Below are 20,816 nucleotides of genomic sequence, written 5' to 3'. Positions count from 1 at the left end.
TTTTTCTTTGGTCCGAAAGAAGATCACAAATGGCCCGGTGGCCGAGCTCGGATATACTTTGAGCCGGGGAGCCGATTTTGTTTCGACGTCCATCTCACCTTGAGACGAACCGCCGTCAGGGGAAGTCATTTTTGCACGGGCCTATTGCCCAGTGCACGTTATTAAGACAACCAAGAAGGGGAAACGAAAACTAATACTTAGCTTGTGTAGGTAACGGTATCCAGACGGCTTACTAGAAGAACACTGCTTCACTTCACTGACCGGCTAACGGTACAGAAACAGAAACACAAAAGAAGGGAAAAATACTGAAACCTCAACTAGGCGTAGAGTGTGCAAATAACCTTGAACGCGGATTAACACTATTTGTCGCTATAGAGTGTACGGACCGATGACAAAAGACTTCTATCTCGACTGAGTGCTCGATAACGAATGGAACAACATAGCCTTATTAAGACTGGAGAAGTTTTCATAGTTTGTGAGCCCCTAGTTTTTGTTAGAACAACAGTTGGGGTGGTTCTAATTTTACCAAGATCACAAAATTAACTTTTTAATCATTCTAGAGCCGCTGAAGGTCAGCATCGTAGAACGACAAATTTTGGAAAAGTTTGCTAAAGACATGTAAGCTTTATCTGCCATAATTTTAATTTTACAACAAATTTTTAATCGAAGGTTAGGGTGTCTTAGCATTTCTTTGAAAACCCGTTTTATTCAAATAGTTTTTGCGGTATTCATGTAAAACTGAAGTAGTCTTCAGACAACTTTAAGATTGTTTTAAGGCGAACAATTTGTTTCACGGCACCACATATCTAACTATTTTCGCTGAAAAGTTATGAGCACTTTTTCGCCAAAAGTCGGATTCTTTGGAATAACAATATCGCTCATTGGGGCAAATAACTATTTTCAACTATAAATAAGGTTATGATTAAAATTATAACTGAGCAAAAAATGTCGCGCGCGATACTTTTTTAAATTTCATAGAATTGATTTCAAAAAATCTCTTTTTGATATATTAAGTACTTAACGAATTTCGCGCCAACTCGAATAAATGTTGGCAGCCCCCCCTTAGATTTTAATGAAACTTTCTGTACATGAGAACTTTGTCACAAAAAGCCACTTTGCATACTTTGTTTTTCCAAAAATGATCTAGATTGTCTTTTGAAAAGGGTCAAACTTTTTTTTACCATTTTTTCAAATGGCTATAGTCTAAAACTGACAAATCCTACAAAAAATGTTGTAGGAGTCAAATCACAAAATTAGTCTAATTTTTTAATAAAAATGTTGAAAAATTTTTTCATTGAAGTCGACTTAGAAAAAAAACCTTTCTTTGATTTGGATGAAATTTTGCTTCAAGATGGGTAATTATGATGCCTACCTACCGTCAAAAATTCAAGTTGGGCACTTTATTAAAAAAAAAAACTTTTCCTTTTCAAACTGAATTTCTTTTAGTGTATTTTTTATTGAAAACTAAACCAATGAAGGTCATAATCACCTCAGAATCCAATTTTCCAACTGATAGTTGCCTGATACATGTAAAAAGTATCAGTAACGAATTTGGTATATATTCATAACAAACTTGAATGAAGACTCGAAGTCTGGAAGACTGGAAGATTGAAAGACTGGAAGACTGGAAGACTGCAGTTAAGTTGTTCCTCTTAAAAATGATAAATTTTTGAGATACAATTGACAAGCTTTTCTAAAATTTGTTTTATATCTGATGGAGCCGCAGCACAATACAAAAATAAGAAAAACTTCGCAAGCTTGTGTAGATTCCAGACAAAGTATGAATTAAGCACAGAATGGCATTTTTTTGCATCATCCCATAGAAAAGGACCCTGCGATGCTATTGGTGGCACTCTGAAGCGACTGGCAAAAAGAGCCAGTCTTGCTCGTGACTATGGAAATACCACAACAACTTCTCGAGAGTTATATAACTGAGAAGTCGAACAAACTGATAAAATATCACAAAATTAATTTCCTGCTACATATCCACTGAGCAGTAAAACAAAATGTTAGAAGAACTCGAAGAACTGTATAATAACGCCAAAACAATATCTGGCGCTCAGAAATTCCACAGTTTTGTGCAGGAAAAGGTGGCAAAGTAGAGGCGAAAATGGTATTCTAATTCAGAAGATGAACCAAAAATATGTTATATATAAAAATAAATAAATAATTATGTAAAATTCAATACATAACGCTGTGGTGGATATTTTTTCTCTGATCCTTCTTCTGAACCAAATAAGAAAATAAAGAAGTAATAAGGGAATATTTGTTTAACGACATAAACTATTTTCAATGGAATTCTTGATTAATAAAATTATATTTAGTTGCTAAATTAGACAATATCTTCTCACAAAGCGAGTTTTATTGGATTCTAAGATAATTATGACTTTCATTGGTTTAGTTTTCGATAAAAATATACAGAAAAAAATTCAGCTTGGGCAAGGAAAAGTTTTTCATGGCTTGACCCTTTGTAACATGGTTAGAAATTACTTTCACGGAGGACGATATAACAAATATAGTTTCATTTTCAGGATGATATATTTCACATTACAATTCGGTTATTTTATTCTAAATAGTGGGAATAACCCTGAATTATTTTAAAACAGAAAATTAACTTTTTATTGGCTCAAGTTTCGCTGTCTTCTAGTAAATTGAACAAAAAATAAAATTATGAATAACTTTGTCGAAGACACTGGAATTCTATGTCGTGTACTTTTGATTTTACAAAAAATTGCAGTTTTGATTTTTCATTAAGATCATTTTAGAAATCACTATGCTATATTTCACCCTAAGGAGGAAAATTTGGTAAAAACCAAAATTTCTCACTAGGGTGAAAATTTGTTGGTATAAACCAGTCTTTGTACAGGAGGGCACAAATCCTTATTTCATACTATGTTGCGTTTCGGCTTCGCCTCATCAGAAACCGACACTAACGTATTGTCGGAATAGATTAGCGCCGGCTTGACGCAAATCCCTTAAAACTAAAACACACTATGTGTTTCAATCAAACGACTGATCAAACGTGATGTCCCGTTAGAGCAGAAGTTCTGTTTATGCCGATGAGACACAAGTGAAGCCGAAACTTGTCTTGGCTTAGCAGGCCTATGCGAAAGCACTATGCTATATTTCACCCTAAGGAGGAAAATTTGGTAAAAACCAAAATTTCTCACTAGGGTGAAAATTTGTTGGTATAAACCAGTCTTTGTACAGGAGGGCACAAATCCTTATTTCATACTATGTTGCGTTTCGGCTTCGCCTCATCAGAAACCGACACTAACGTATTGTCGGAATAGATTAGCGCCGGCTTGACGCAAATCCCTTAAAACTAAAACACACTATGTGTTTCAATCAAACGACTGATCAAACGTGATGTCCCGTTAGAGCAGAAGTTCTGTTTATGCCGATGAGACACAAGTGAAGCCGAAACTTGTCTTGGCTTAGCAGGCCTATGCGAAAGCACTATGCTATATTTCACCCTAAGGAGGAAAATTTGGTAAAAACCAAAATTTCTCACTAGGGTGAAAATTTGTTGGTATAAACCAGTCTTTGTACAGGAGGGCACAAATCCTTATTTCATACTATGTTGCGTTTCGGCTTCGCCTCATCAGAAACCGACACTAACGTATTGTCGGAATAGATTAGCGCCGGCTGTACAAAGACTGGTTTATACCAACAAATTTTCACCCTAGTGAGAAATTTTGGTTTTTACCAAATTTTCCTCCTTAGGGTGAAATATAGCATAGTGCTTTCGCATAGGCCTGCTAAGCCAAGACAAGTTTCGGCTTCACTTGTGTCTCATCGGCATAAACAGAACTTCTGCTCTAACGGGACATCACGTTTGATCAGTCGTTTGATTGAAACACATAGTGTGTTTTAGTTTTAAGGGATTTGCGTCAAGCCGGCACTAATCTATTCCGACAATACGTTAGTGTCGGTTTCTGATGAGGCGAAGCCGAAACGCAACATAGTATGAAATAAGGATTTGTGCCCTCCTGTACAAAGACTGGTTTATACCAACAAATTTTCACCCTAGTGAGAAATTTTGGTTTTTACCAAATTTTCCTCCTTAGGGTGAAATATAGCATAGTGCTTTCGCATAAGCCTGCTAAGCCAAGACAAGTTTCGGCGTCACTTGTGTCTCATCGGCATAAACAGAACTTCTGCTCTAACGGGACATCACGTTTGATCAGTCGTTTGATTGAAACACATAGTGTGTTTTAGTTTTAAGGGATTTGCGTCAAGCCGGCGCTAATCTATTCCGACAATACGTTAGTGTCGGTTTCTGATGAGGCGAAGCCGAAACGCAACATAGTATGATTTTAGAAATACTTTCACATATTTTCAAGGAGACCATTTTTTCAATATACCGAACCTCTAGCTTCTCTCGTTAGAAAGTTATATATATACTTTTTATTAAAAATAAAAAATTTGTTCAGTAAATATTGCACGATATAAAAAAAATATCGTATTTGCCATTTTTGGTGATTTATACTATAAAGTATGCTATTTCATATGACAGCACCGGTATTTAATTTTAAGTGCCCTAATCGAAGATAATGCTAATGAAAAAAAAATATATTTTTATATCAAAATTCTCAAAACTTTGAAAAGAAAAAAAGTTTAGTGGTTCGTGTTTTAAAGAAAATTATGCGCCGTAAAATAATCTTCAAATTGTCTAAAGAGTATTTTTGTGTAAAATAAAAACTACAAAAGTTATAGAAATAATACCGCATTTTAAGGAACACCCTAAAGCATACATTATCATTTCTCGTGCAATGGAAAGTATAAAGCTAGAGCTTGCGTGTCTGCAGAAAATTTGTCCAAAATGTGCTGTTCTACAACCTCATCGAAGGCAGTCAATCTATATCTCGAACCGTTAAAAAGTTCAATTTCAAATATTGCGAGGGATCTTGCAAAGCACAACAGCATACCTTGCTAGGATTGTTTTTTGTGTTATTACAATTTCCAGATAGAAGGGTCAAATTAATTGCATGATTTTTTTTCTGACAACACTGCAAATATACCACCAACACCTACTTTTTAATCCTAAATATCACGGAACATGTACATTAAAGTCCTAACAAACATTTCGTGGTTTTGTAAACGTTTTAACAGTAGCTTTATTTAGCTCTAGTTGACATTGGATGTATACCTGTAATCATATATCGTTTGTCACCCTTAAATATCTGGATTTGGAGAATTTATTCAGCTTATTTGATTGAGACATATAGAACAATTCTTCAGCATGTATACAGACTGAAGAAAACCAAAGTTCAGTTTTATAATTAAAATCATTAAAATATAAGAAATGTAAAAAGATATTCAAGTTACAAACACCATCAATCTCTTTGGAAGCCATTTTATTCCTGTTACGTTACAGTTGGAGAAAAATTGTATTACCTTGTTGGGTATCATTAGAGTACATGTGGCAGGCAAAAAAAACCACCGTCGGCCCACCGGTGGGTCGCTTTCTAAACCCAGGATTGCTTGCTCCAATTTTAAAGACGATCGCACAAGTCTAGTTACCGGACAAACGTGTCTGAAATTCGTATAGGATTTTTTGACGATTTTCATAAATTTCTGCTTTTCTATTCTGAGTGTTTAAGTACAACATTTTTGCAGCCAGGCCTCAATTATTTTCATTAATTGTTGTGTATGGTAATGTGCAGTTACTACCATCATTATATCAGCACCTTTGCCCTCGAACCGATGATTACGTGGATGAAATGCCTACGCATTTCTCATTCCGACAAACTTTTCTTCCGCCGAGATAAGTTCCCGTAATAATCGGGCAGGTTGCTCGTATATCAGCGATTTCGCTCAGCTCGACGGTGACGCGTCGAGTGTATACCCGAGCAGACTCTGATACCAAACTGAGAATTTAGTTAGTTGTGGTAATATTATTGATAATAATTGCTAAAGTTATCTTCGTTTTATCGGTTGAAAATTATTAAAGAGTGCAAAACTGCCATAAAAATAAAAAAACTATTACTGCTAGCATTGAGAAAATAGAAAATTCAATAAGATGTAGAAACTTCTTGTTGATAGCAAAACAAATACTTCTCTAAGAAAATTAAAACAAAATTACATTAAATTTTTCATATGCCACCAACTGAAATCGAATTAATTATTCAATTTTATGTTGACATTAAAACATGATTTCAAATTGCCTTAATTTTGATGTTTGACTTTGCTCGGGTACCACCAACCGACTGGCTGGAAAACTTTCTTCGCGTGATTACGTACAGCGCTATACCCATCGCTTGACTTTTGACTTTGCGGTTCTCGGGGATTATGCGCACCCGCTTGGGTGTGCTTCATCAGCTCTGTGGTGTGGAGTGTTGAAATATTGAAAAGGATTTAACTTTTAATTATTATGAAGATCTTGGTACACAGTGCTCGTAAATGCCACCAACGATCCGGGGTTGTGGAATGGCGTGTCGCGGGGACGTTGGATTTAATGAGGAATACTTTCGCGGTGATTATGAAGTTATCAAGTGGTTGAACGCGATAAAATGGGCTGCTCGATTGTGCTGTGGTGGTGGTGGTGGTTGAGTTCTTACTTGCACTCACGGGCGCTCTGGTAGTCTGTCGAGATTCCTACGGTCCAGGTTATACCGGGTACTACTTGGGGATTGTTTGTATTGTGCCACTTGCTGAAAAGCGGTGGAAGTTTTTGACGGTGAAAAACTTCGGAAGACTCTTACCTGGAAAACAAAAAAAGTAGAGAAAAGAGATCGGAATTAGTTGCGGTAAACTGTTTGAAATTTGTTTCTATTTGATGAAATGGAAATCCGTTTATATTATGCGGAAAATTTCACAGTTTTTAATTCTCTTGAAGCTTTCTGTTTACGTAGTTACCACGGTTTTACGGATACGACTGAAATCACAGCTTATTTGACTACGAGTGCGTTGATTATCGAAAATTGAGCTTTATTCCTACTAAATTTGCGATATTTTCGCAGTTAGGCAGTATGGCTTATGAATCAAAATCTATCCAACTTTTTAAGATTTGCTTTACAGGATCGAAAAATTGAGTTTTGGCCGCATAATGAAATTTTGCCATTATTTGAACCCTTCCATGCCCATGTTGTTTATAAACAACAACGCTTTCAAAAGACTGTAGATTTTGAAGTAGGCAAGATTTGATCACATAATATAAGTAAGGCTATGTATGGCTGGAACTATACCTATTACATTACAGTTGTAAACACTTTCTTGACCAACTTTTTCGTACCATATATAGGGTTTCAAAACTATTTTTTCTTAGAATTGTTATGGTCATGAAATACGAAAAATTAGTTTTGATTAAGATATGTGCTTTTTTCGCAGTGCTACAAGCTGCTCAATTTATACATTGCAAGTCTTCTAGAATATTTTTCCGTAAAATTTGGAATATCTTTTTAAATTCAACAGATAGGAAGTAACTATGTTCGGCAAAAATATGTGCTTTGATACCGCAAACAACTTTTCCAAGAAGATAGGAGAATGTCTAAAAAAGTTATCATGAAAAAACTAATTTTAAGGGGTCTTTCATATAATATGTTCCATAACTTGTAAACCGTTAAAGCTATATATATGGTGTCTTCAGCAATTTCTTTTGTAGTAATATTTGCTACAACTTTGCTGAAGACACAAAGTCCCTATCTCAATTAGTTCAGAAAATAAATTTCGTATATCACTTATAGGTGAATTAATCACTGAACAGTATACTCCTGTGGATGCGCAATCATAAGAACAACAACTTCTTCGAACAAACTATACTTCTAATGTCAACGGTTTAGACGCTATTTATTTTGAGTACGAAAACGACGTTTTAAAACACTGTGCAGCGGTAAAAGCTGCGTCAGGTACCTCAAAATCTACAGCCATCACAATGAGGAAGTTCATAGTCGTAAAGGCAATAAGAAAGGAAGAAATGAAACGTTCGCGAAAGTTAAGGCAGCAACTACAATGATGACACGGAAGTGCACAATAGCGAGATAGAAATGAACGACCCCCAATACGCAGTTGGAGAATAAAATAGGGAAAATATGCAATTAGCAACAGCTGCAACGTGAAATAGCTAAGCGTTATGCGAGATCGGACAACCATTAAAACTCGTTTTATTATATTTATTGATGGAAATAGATAGAAATAGATAAAAGAGCCACGGCTCCGTTTGGATAAAGCATTGAACCTGAAGTCAATAACGAATTACATAATAAAAAAGTAGAAGTTTTATAGGAAACTGTGCACCAAAATTCTCCAAAAATAAACACTTCATCGCAAGTGATTGTCGCGTTTAACAAAACTCAAATGTAATACTAGATATTGCCACGAAAAAGTTTAAATGATAAGTTTTTAAAATGCACAAAATTTGAATTTCTGTATTAGGTCCGTGTACTCTTAATATAAATACTAGGTGTCATAGTCAAGCGTAATAGGTAAACAATGTTTCAGTTTGCTGAGATCGATAGACAGTTTTTGTTTTCGAGTCATTTTAACGCAATATCATTTTTAGTGACGCTTAATTTAACTCTCAATAATTCGTTCCGTACAAAAACGCTGTTGTGACTGGTTGAATCTATAAGTCAATAAATCGTGATTAATGTTTCGATTTCATGTCTTCAGTATTTCACCGTCTCTCGGTCTGTTTTTGTTCGTCCATAAACAGCCGCTGTCAAAAGTTTTGCAAAAGTTTCACAACAATCGAAAAAATTACAGTAATTGAAAAAGAGAGAAGTTTCAAAGAAAGTCTTCTCAGCAAAATAGAAGTAAGTGCGATATATTCTCTTTTATGTGTCGGAAGCAAGTGATACTGAAATCATTTAGCTCACCCATATTTATTGTTTATTTTGGTGGTGTCGTCGATGTTATATTTAACAATTTGTATGTAAATTAGAATATATCAGTAATCGGTGCGAATTGATTTCCTTTCGATTAGTGAACAATTTCTGGCTAGTTTTCTGTAGTAGATTGAATTCTGGGTAATTTCTATTAGTAAAATAATTCATTTAAATGTATATCATCTGTTACCCAAAAATTCATGAATCCCGAAATTCTGTTCTGATCAAAAAATAGAATTTGAACCGTTTTTCCACATCTACAAATTGCCTACCTGATTAGAAGATTTATAGAAAATTTGGACATTTTCTTCGTTCAAATAGCGGTTAACTTGGATATCAGGCTGATATATTCCTATCAGGCATTGCATTTATCGCTCATATGAGTAAATGCGTCCGAATAATTTGCTACTGCGACAATAAAAACTCACATTTTCACGCGAAAAGTTTTTGGCACTCACACAACTTCTCCGGATAAATACAACGTGTTATTTCTCCGGATAAATAAAACCGCTGGAGAATGAGCGAATGAGATTATCACGGTATTCCTTTTGCGCTCGCTGCCTTGCTGTCGCTATTTCAAAACACGAAAAAACAAGTCTGTCGTACTTCTTTGACGCTTTCATTTGAAATTAAGTGTATATTTTGACGCTTTCATTGATTTCCACGAAATTAAAATATTATCATCTTCTCCGGTAAGAAGAAAAAAATCAAAAAAAAAAATATTCTCACAGTATTTGGGGAGACGGAGAATTTTGCGACTCATCTTATCTCGGAAAAATCGGACATCGGATAAGCTTCTTCTCGCGTGAGTGAGAGAGAATTACAATGCCTGATTCCTATCCGTGGAGATAACCTTGACATGGGTTACGTCCTCCATCACGGTGGAACACTATTTGATTAGCAAATGCGTGTAAAGTTCAATGAGACGGGTTTTACTCATTCAAATTTAGCATCGTATACAGCTTGAAAATGTAGACTACACATATGCTTATGTGTTGCACATATGCAATATGCATTTTCGAGCATCATCAGGGACTGCATAATTTTTTAGCCCTTACATGCTTTGAATTCTTGAATTTTCATTTGGATACCTAGTCAATATTGTAACTTGTAAATTATCAAAAACAAAATCAATAATTCGTCGATGGCTTGTAATAGATAACATATTTTTACTATTTTTAGTGTCTATTGCCTTAGTTTTGGAACTGTTTTCACTGAGCACTTTTCAAAATTACATTCAGTTTGTATCTCAAGTCATCAGGATTAACATATTTATGCAATAATCTTTAAGCCCCTCCCGAAACAAAATTCTGGCTACGGGCCTGACGAATGCAAAACCGTTCTAGGGTTAATATTATGATACGCCACCGAATGGTCCTACGTCAAGGCCGTGGTTATGTCCCGGATATTACCCACCTCTAATTTTCCTTTCACCGGAGAATGTGAATTTTATTTTAATGGAAGTCAACTAAACTTGTAACGATGTTACAGATAGAGCCTGTTGAATGGTTGAAGTTGCTCGATCACGCTAATGTTTAAAGCAGCAATATTTAGCCCTTGTGTGACGGCAGCGCAATATGCGACTAATAGTCGAACTATTGCACATCTTAGTCGCGGGGAAAAAATGCATCACTCATGGTCAATTAAAAAAAAACCTTTGGATATGATGAGTCCGCGAATTGGTGTTGGATATGATGAGTCCGCGAATTGATGTTGGTGGTAATACCGGTACCGAAAATCCCGGGAATTCCGACCCATTGTTGGTACCGTAATACCGGTACTGAACAAAAGCCAGTACCGGTATTTTCGGTACCATACAATTTTTTTATGAAAAATATGTGGACTCTCTAGGGGGACCTGTTTCAAAATATCGGTCTGCAAGATGACTTTTAATTATACTAATTACCTTCTATAAGCTAAACATTACTAGTTCCCGTTGTATTAGAATTTTTCATTAGCGACATTCTGATAGGTTTCATTATTCACTGGGTGGCGCGTAATAAGACTATGGTCTAAGTCATGTCTTTGGTTTGCTCTTTAACCTTTATTTATAAAATAACGAACAGTGATTTAGTAGCTAACAATTTTAGAATTGGTTAACTACTCCAAATGGAGCGATTTGTAATTATTGGTGATCGAGAAATTCAGCAAAACTCCATAGTTTACAGGAAAGCAAGAAGCCTTGGTATGCAGGTCGAAACCAATTTACAGAAAATCAAGAGAGGAACTGCTAATAACCTGCTCGGATTTACTGCCATTCTCGCTTTGATTTACTGTTGTTAATAGTGTTTCTTACATTTACCATCTGTTGAAGTCGACAAAAGTCGCACCGCTTAGCAGTTATTGATTTCAAAGTGGCCTAGATTTCGAAATAAAAGAAGGTGCCGAATACGAAAAATATTTTCTGTTGAAATGAGTCATGCAATTCCGAATCAATTAAAAACAATAAACATACTTTTTTGATCAGCACAAATCAATCATCTGAGAATAAGGTCATCAATTTGAGCATTCAATTTCACTTTGATGCTTATTTCGAATATTTAAAAAAAATATTCGAGTACCGGTACTTTACCGGTACTACCGGTACTGAGGGTTTCAGTACCGTAATACCGGTTCTCGCCAAAAAGGGTCGGTACTGCGAACCCTAGTTCTCACTTGAAGTATCCTTCCAGCGAAGGTATCCATCCGGGTGCTATAGCATCCAAGCAGGAGTAGGTATTCATCCGGGGAAGCTGTGTGAGTGCTAATAACTATTCGTGTAAACGTGTGAGTTTTTCTTGTCACAGTGCACTGTGGGCAAAAAGCGACCCCCAGAGGCACTTAATTAGTCGCCGCGGGATTCCTATCATAATTTATATATGAAAAGTTGCGGAATTTGATAAGAAATCAAACGCACCTAGTTTGGTCCACTGCACGCATCTGTGGCCAGAGCTAGGGGGGTTTGAGTACCCGGAGAACTCCCGGTATTAGGCAAAAAGTGATTTCCAGAGGCACTAAATTAGTTGCCGCGGGATTTCTATAATAATTTATATATGAAAAGTTGCGGAATTTGATAAGAAATCAAATGCAACTGGTTTGGTCCACTGCACGCATCTGTGGCCAGAGTCACGGGGGTTTGAGTACCCGGAGTATTCCGATATTAGAGAAAAATGATTCTCACAGGCACTTAACTGATCGCCGCAGGTTTCGTATCATAATTTATATATGAAAAGTTGCGGAATTTGATAAGAAATCAAACGCAACTGGCTTGGTCCACTGCACGCGTCTGTGGCCACAGTTACGAGTGTTTGAGTACCCGGAGTATTCCGGTATTAGACAAAAAGTGATTCCCAGAGGCACTCAATCAGTCGCCGCCGGATTCCTATTATAATTTATATGTGAAAAGTTGCGGAATTTGATAAGAAATCAAATGCAACTGGTTTGGTCCACTGCACGCATCTGTGGCCAGAGTCGCGGGGGTTTGAGTACCCAGAGTATTCCGGTATTAGACAAAAAGTGATTCCCAGAGGCACTCAATTAGTCGCCGCGGGATTCCTATCATAATTTATATATGAAAAGTTGCGGAATTTGATAAGAAATCAAACGCACCTAGTTTGGTCCACTGCACGCATCTTTGGCCAGAGCTAGGGGGGTTTGAGTAGCCGGAGAACTCCCGGTATTAGGCAAAAAGTGATTTCCAGAGGCACTAAATTAGTTGCCGCGGGATTTCTATACGAATTTATATATGAAAAGTTGCGGAATTTAATAAGAAATCAAATGCAACTGGTTTGGTCCACTGCACGCATCTGTGGCCAGAGTCACGGGGGTTTGAGTACCCGGAGTATTCCGGTATTAGACAAAAATGATTCCCATAGGCACTTAACTGATCGCCGCAGGTTTCGTATCATAATTTATACATGAAAAGTTGCGGAATTTGATAAGAAATCAAACGCAACTGGCTTGGTCCACTGCACGCATCTGTGGCCAGAGCTAGGGGGGTTTGAGTAACCGGAGAACTCCCGGTGTTAGGCAAAAAGTGATTTCCAGAGGCACTCAATTAGTCGCCGCAGGATTTCTATCATAATTTATATATGAAAAGTTGCGGAATTTGATAAGAAATCAAATGCAACTGGTTTGGTCCACTGCACGCATCTGTGGCCAGAGTCACGGGGGTTTGAGTACCCGGAGTATTCCGGTATTAGACAAAAATGATTCCCATAGGCACTTAACTGATCGCCGCTGGTTTCCTAACGTAATTTATATATGAAAAGTTGCGGAATTTGATAAGAAATCAAACGCAACTGGTTTGGTCCACTGCACGCATCTGTGGCCAAAGTTACGAGTGTTTGAGTACCCGGAGTATTCCGGTATTAGACAAAAAGTGATTCCCAGAGGCACTCAATTAGTTGCCGCGGGATTCCTATCATAATTTATATATGAAAAGTTGCGGAATTTGATAAGAAATCTAACGCAACTGATCCACTGCACGCATCTGTGACCAGAGTCAAAGGGGTTTTAGTATCTGAAGAATTCCTGGTATTAGGGTAAAGTAGTAAAACTGCCAAAATATTCGACTTTATTCGTTTTCATTTTAGTTTTGGGGATGTTATTTATGGAATTTAGGGGAGTGTGGTAATAGGAGAGTGTAGTGTATTTGGGTATCTTCGTGAGGAATGAACTAAATTTGGAGTAAGTTGATTTCTTTTCCGATAGAATTCAATAAAAAGTATTTTTTCGCTGCTATTTTCCATGAGGGCAGTAGTAAGGTTTTTACACATAAAGGTGTCTCAGAAAAAATTTTTTGGCTATTTTTTTTCTGAAAATGAAGCCATATTATATTATAGACATCATGCTTCGGTAATTATAATAACGTGACATTGATCGTCGGGGTGATTTTGATCACTCGAAACTTTTTTCGTAGATTACATATTTAGCTAGAATAGTCTACCTAATCATTCAAATTTGTAATGAGTTTTACTATAAAGTAGTGATTTATTATACTTTTTGAGTACATTATTCGATTTATTAGTACAAAGTATGCAAAAATCTTAACTTTTACTTTATCTTATTTTGACGAAGCTTCTAAAAGCATCTATTTTTTATACAACAAATAAATCTTAGATTTTAGCTAGAATAGTAAATTCCAAACGAGTTTTTATTTTTCTTTGGTATCGGATGTGCCAAATCGATTTTTGAGAGCTTGCTTAATTTTAGAAAAATGTTTTGTAAAACTAGTTAGCAACTATTTCAAATTATTTCAAGCTAAAATTCTCAAATTTTTTTATGTGCAATACTCCAATATGTTAAAATGGATGAAAATCTTTGTTAATTGATAAACCGCTGAAATAAAACAAATTTAGCAGTTAAATAAGTTTTTAGATACTTTTATTCTAGTTAGACCCGATTTACACGAATTTTGGTCATTTGAATTTTACAGTATAGTGAAATGCTGTATACAATGCCAATTAACATCTATTTAACAATGGGTATCGATTTAAAATTAGTTTAAACAAACATTTGAATGAAAAACATTGACATCAAGAACTTAATGTGGGTGAATATACAGGTTATCAAAGCCACCCCGGAATATGAAAACGGACTTCAAATTTTAAGGTTTTTTGAAAAAATAGTAGTAAGCAGAGAATTTCAGGTGAAACCATCCAATCATGTACTTCGTACATAAGTACATGGTTTAAAAATATTAAACTTGAAAAAATGTATATGTAATGATTACTTCGAAAAGTGATCAATGTCACCCCGGGTTACGGTACTATCGGAAAAGAAATTAAATTACTCAAAATTTAGATTGTTTTTCACCAAGATTGTTAACACCTAGAAGCTGAAATAAAAACGAACAAAGTCGTATATTTTGGCAGTTTTACTACTTTACTCTAATACCAGAAATTCTTCGGATACTAAAATTCCCGTGACTCTGGCCACAGATGTGTGCAGTGGACCAAACCAGTTGCCAGGCACGTAGCCAGAGGGGGGGCTAGGGGGCTAAAGCCCCCCCGAAAATTTTCAAAAATAAATTTAAGAAACAACATGTTTTTCGGTGACTCTTAAAAAAATTGTATCTTGTTTGGTTTCAACAAATTAATGCGAGAATTGTGAGGAAGATTGCTATTTCGAACCACCGAAGACAGCGGTCAGGATATCTACTCAGTATGCTGAGTGTGATAAAACAGTTCCCTTCATATTGTGTGACTCGTCGGAAGACAAACGAAACTGTTACTTTAATTCTTGCTGTGGGGATCTGTCGAATGATTGAGTCGCAGAAGCAAGAAGTAGTGCTCCAGCCAAATACGGAGGCTATTGACTTCAGGTCTTTTCGCATAAGATCGATCTTATGCGAAAAGACCTGAAGTCAGTAGCCTCCGTATTTGGCTGGAGCAACATTAATGATGTGAAATATTTGCTGAAGGTGATTATGGAGGTTATGCTTACGAACATCGCCTTTAACGAGTTTAACCATGTCAGGCGTTCAGTGCTGATGCCATTTAACAAATTAGCCCAGGCGAAACCAGTCATTTTGCATAACAACTTGTAACATGTGGTTGATCTTCATATATATGGACGATGAGAAAATCAATGCTCGGCTACAAGATCTGATACCACTTACTTGCACCGTGGCTATTAAAAGATTCCTGTCACATTTGGAAAAAATGGTATTCATTATAAAGGACACATCTAGGAAGTATATTAAATGGTGTTTTTGTGGTGAAAATCTAGGTGAACAGACATATTTCCTCCAACCTGACCCTGCACGTAAAAACTGAATGCGATAGTATTATTTTACACATTATATCTTTGCATATACATAGTCTCCAAAACCATTTCCTGAAAAACAAACATTTGCCAAATTTTGGCTGCTGTTCGGATAATATTGACGGCAAAAACTGCGTCTAGTATCTCAAAATCAACGGTCGGCACCATCATTGAGGAAGTCGACACTCGTGACCCGTCAGAAATTCGCGAACATGGACATGGCAGTAACCACTATGATGATAAGGAAGTGTACGAGATAGAAATGAACACCACCGCGACACTGTTGGTTAGGAAAAATATTTCTCAGCCTAGTAAATAGTTCTCCACATGCAATCGCTAGTTGTTCGCACGAGATCTGTAGGACAACCATTTACGTTTTATCACTTTCATTGTTCACATCATGGAAATATATTGAAGACACAAGGCTTCATGTAGCTAATGCATTGAACCGAATAAAATAAACGAAATATATAATAAAATTGCAGAAGTTTTATAGAAAAGTGAGCTCAAAAACTGTCCCAAAATGAGAACTTTATAGCTAGTGGTTGTGTCTAACAAAACTCAGATATTATGTTATATATTAGCCAGAATAAAGTTAGTTAAAGCATAAGCAGATTGAATTTCTGTAATAGGTTAGTGCACTGTACGCTTAGTAGAAACATCAGGCATCTCACTCAAGCGTGCTAGACAAAAACATTTCCGTTAGTTGATGACAATATAGTCGAGAAGACAGTTTTTGTTTTCGCGTCATTTTAATGCAATAGTATTTCTGTTGACACTCAATTTCATTTTATGCGGAGAATGCGGTCCGTATTTAAACATTATTAGTCCGCAAAGTAGTGATATTTTAAACAATCGAACAATAAGCAAGAAAAATGCCAAAAAATAAACAAGCCAAAAAGTGGTAAAACAGCGGTTTTTCTGAGGTGTTCATCAACCCAAGAATTGTATACCGTCGTATATTACTAATGTTGTTCACATACAGAAACGTACATAGTAGCGGTAGGACTATCTGTTGTGATTTTATCCTTACTTTTCAACGGATGTCAATAGATGCTAAACCACATATTAGTCAATCAATCATAATAAACTTAATGTTGTAAGCAGCAGCATTTCTGTCTCTTTCGATGGTTTCCAATTAATGTCCATGTAAGTCTAAAACGACGTGACGATACAGTGAACAAACATCAGTAGCCTATCACGGAGAGCGACTAAAATGTTGTAACTAGTTGAGTCTACAGTCAATAAATTGGGATTAATGTTTCGATTTCATGTTTTCGTTTTATTTGTGTTCGTTATGGAATAAAATGAGAGAGATGAGCAGAGATCACGAAGAAAAAGAGAGAGAAAATAATAAATAAATTGAAATCGACCCAAGAGCAGCTGTTCTATATTTTCTGGGCACTCAACTACAGAACAACAGAAATCATCAAAGAAAGTTGGCCTTACACCTACGTTACTCTTCGACAGAGGTGAAGTAAGTGCGATGTATACCCGTCCATATGTCGGAATAAAGGGATGCTGAAATTATTGAGCTTGTTCATATTTATAATATTTCTTTTTTTTTCAATCTAAAATTTTATTTGAAACGGCTCAATGCGTTAGCACAACTGATCCGTGGGTCTTTTAATTTTTTTTACAATAAGTAAAAATAAAAAAAATCTAAGAATGTCGGTCTGCCAGATCTTGTTGACGCAGTTTGCTGCTGCGTGTTGAGATCTTTTTCCTTGGCGGTGAGGCCGCTTGGTGGTCATTCAGTCTGCCTTCTCTCGCGTTATCGTTCCCGTCCATGTCGTCATCGGTACTGCTTTCTTCCTGTTCACGATCAGAGGTTCTTATTTGTTTCTTGTTCTTATGGGTCGCTGTTGTATATCCGTCTTCATCGGTATTTGCTTCTTTATTGGCGATGCTAGTTGTTGGTTTGGGAGCGGTTGTCATGGTCGTTGTACCTGCATTATTGGGTAATTGGATCGTTGTTTTAGGTTTATCTGAAGGTATCGGTGGCTGCTTGTTAGAGTTGGCTGTAGTAGATGAGTTTTGACTAGTTGCTTCGGCGCATGTTTTTCCGTAGTAGGCTGTATAGTTACAGAATTGGCATGTTGGGGTCTGCCCGGGATATGTAATTAGCGTTGTTTGCTTATAGGTCACGCCATCCTTCGGTGATTTGCATTCGATAGTCATGTAAGAAGGTATTGGTTTAGTCACTCGCATTCTCACAATACGAACGCCATTGGGAATGCCGGAGAAAAAATTTCTCCAGGTGTCATTCGTAATAGATTCTACTTCCCCATATTGCGACATGATTTGTTTGATGAAATCCTCCTTCGTGCGCGGGGCCAAATCATGGATACGCACGTCCACCATGTCGTTTTCCATATGCACGGGGATCTTGATTCTGGTGTTATTAAATTCGACCTCGTGTTGCATGTTGTCCTTTGCAATAAAGTTTTCGGCCTGTGCCAAGCTTCTAAACGTGATCAAAACACAGTTTTTACGTGATGTAGCTGAATGTAGGTAACTTCAGCGAGATTAAGCTCCATTTTCACTTTAACTAATTGTTCCACTTCCTTAACTGTTCGTGTTATCCCGTAGCACAGGCACTTTTGCTTCATTTGGCAAACTCATTTTACTCCGCAGCCGGGGGCAACGATACAATTTGTATGTGCACTGATATAGAACAATAGCTAGCTTGATTCACTGGTGCCTGTAGCCTGCTATAGCGTAGCAATTTTTTTTGCTTCTGCTTTTTGCGACATCAGAAGGTAGACCTTCTAGTTCTTTTGGTAATACATTTAACAAATTTCACGTACCGTCAAGTCCCCAGTTACCGTGCGTTTAGGTGGATTTGACGTGACTTCAAATCCTGTTTTTTTTTATCAAAATGAAAACCGCCCTCATAGTCACCGTAAAAATACCTATCTAAATACGTCACAATTTAGAAATAATATAAAACTATTACCAACAAAACGAGAATAAGTAGTTGAGGACATTTGTTTGGCACCAGTGCACGTTATATGATCAACTTACGGTGTATTTAAAATTTTGATTCAACTTTAGTTGGAATGTTTCAATAAAACGATGAAACGAAAGGATTTGGGATCTGGATCTCTCCGATGGATTTAGGGAGCTAGTTCTTTAAATTTCGTGATTTTGAAACTGCACGGTGAACGACACATGCACGGCGACTGGCGATTTGAAGGAAAATTAGAAGATATTAGTAATCAGTGTTTTCATTTGATTTGTAGACAATTTTCTTTAATCAATTAAATTGTGGGCAGTTTCCTTCAGTTGATTTAATCATTTAAATTTATATTTTGATCCTATTGATTACCAAAAATCCTTCCTAACTGGGGTTCTAATCTACCCGACCAAGGCTAGTCTTGAAAATAGTTTCATTTAAATAGAATATATCAAAAAATTGTGTTAGCATGATGCCTTGGAACTGGTAATACTCGCAGAACACCAGACAAAGAAAATAGAAGTTGAACCGTCTCCGCGCATCTACAAATCGCTTGCTAAATCAGAAGATTTTGTACGAATTTCGACATTCTCTTCGTTCGAACATTTTATGGATATTTTTCTACTCATTTCGGTTTAGCATCTTCTACGCCTTTTAAAGGTGTAGCTTGGAACACCTAGTGTTTTCCAGCACCGTCAAGCATTGTCATATTCGGTTAGCGCATAAATACTGTGAACACTAGAATATACTTTGTTGTAACGAGAGTAAGTACTATAACCTTTCTTGTGACAATGAACATATTTTTAGGATTGTCTTTGATTTGGAATTGATTTCATTATGAACTTTTCAAAATTTAATTTAGTTTCTAGTGACTATATCAAATTGTCAGAATTAAAAGCTTTATGTAAATTTTTTTAAGCCCCTCCCGAAACAAAATCCTGGCTACGGGCCTGCCAGTTGCGTTAGATTTCTTATCAAATTCCGCAACTTTTCATATATAAATCATGATATAAATCCCACGGCGACAAATTGAGTGCCTCTGGGAATCACATTTTGTCTAATACCGGAATACTCCGGGTACTCAAACACTCGTGACTTTGGCCACAGATGCGTGCAATGAACCGAACCAATTGCGTTTGATTTCTTATCAAATTCCGCAACTTTTCATATATAAATTATGATAGAAATCCCGCGGCGACTAATTGAGTGCCTCTAGGAATCACTTTTGGTCTAATACCGGAATACTCTGATTACAAAAATCCCCGTGACTCTGGTCGCAGATGCGTGCAGTGGACCAAACCAGTTGCGTTTGATTTTTTGTCAAATTCCGCAACTTTTCATGTATAAATTATGATAGGAATATCGCGGTGACTAATTAAGTGCCTCTGGGAATCACATTTTGTCTAACACCGGAATACTCCGGGTACTCAAACCCCCGTGACTCTGGCCACAGATGCAAGCAGTAGAACAAACCAGTTGCGTTTGATTTCTTATCAAATTCCGCAACTTTTCATATATAAATTACGATAGGAAACCTGCGGCGATCAGCTAAGTGCCTCTGGGAAAAACTTTTTGTCTAATACCGGAATACTCCGGGTACTCAAACCCCCGTGACTCTAGCCACAGATGCGTGCAGTGGACCAAACTAGGTGCGTTTGATTTCTTATCAAATTCCGCAACTTTTCATATATAAATTATGATAGGAATCCCGCGGCGACTAATTGAGTGCCTCTGGGAATCACTTTTTGTCTAATACCGGAATACTCCGGGTACTCAAACCCCCGTGACTCTGGCCACAGATGCGTGCAGTGGACCAAACTAGGTGCGTTTGATTTCTTATCAAATTCAGCAACTTTTCATATATAAATTACGATAGGAAACCTGCGGCGATCAGTTAAGTGCCTCTGGGAATCACTTTTTGTCTAATACCGGAATACTCCGGGTACTCAAACCCCCGTGACTCTGGCCACAGATGAGTGCAGTGGACCAAACCAGTTGCGTTTCATTTCTTATCAAATTCCGCAACTTTTCATATATAAATTACGATAGGAAACCTGCGGCGATCAGTTAAGTGCCTCTGGGAATCACATTTTGTCTAATACCGGAATACTCCGGGTACTCAAACCCCCGTGACTCTGGCCACAGATGCGTGCAGTGGACCAAACTAGGTGCGTTTGATTTCTTATCAAATTCCGCAACTTTTCATATATAAATTATGATAGGAATCCCGCGGCGACTAATTGAGTGCCTCTGGGAATCACTTTTTGTCTAATACCGGAATA

The 20,816-nt window shown here is 36.9% G+C and overlaps 1 protein-coding gene across 3 annotated transcripts in view; it reads right to left on the bottom strand.

Moving 5' to 3' along the window:
• LOC131690688 (matrix metalloproteinase-2) overlaps positions 1 to 20,816 on the bottom strand; it is a 659,150-nt gene that overhangs the window by 82,353 nt on the left and 555,981 nt on the right. Inside the window, exon 1 of one of the 3 annotated variants that reach the window (XM_058976618.1) lies at positions 6,564 to 6,672. The exons of the other annotated variants lie outside the window; for them this stretch is intronic. The gene's annotated coding sequence lies outside the window, so the exon portion shown is untranslated. Of the gene's footprint in view, positions 1 to 6,563; positions 6,673 to 20,816 lie in introns of those variants that run through there. 3 annotated transcript variants of the gene reach the window in all.

This window comes from Topomyia yanbarensis, chromosome 3 (assembly GCF_030247195.1).
Source record: "Topomyia yanbarensis strain Yona2022 chromosome 3, ASM3024719v1, whole genome shotgun sequence".
In the NCBI taxonomy this organism is placed as follows: domain Eukaryota; kingdom Metazoa; phylum Arthropoda; class Insecta; order Diptera; family Culicidae; genus Topomyia; species Topomyia yanbarensis.
The sequence above is the reverse complement of the archived record's forward strand: the minus strand, read 5'-3'. Positions and strand labels throughout refer to the sequence as shown.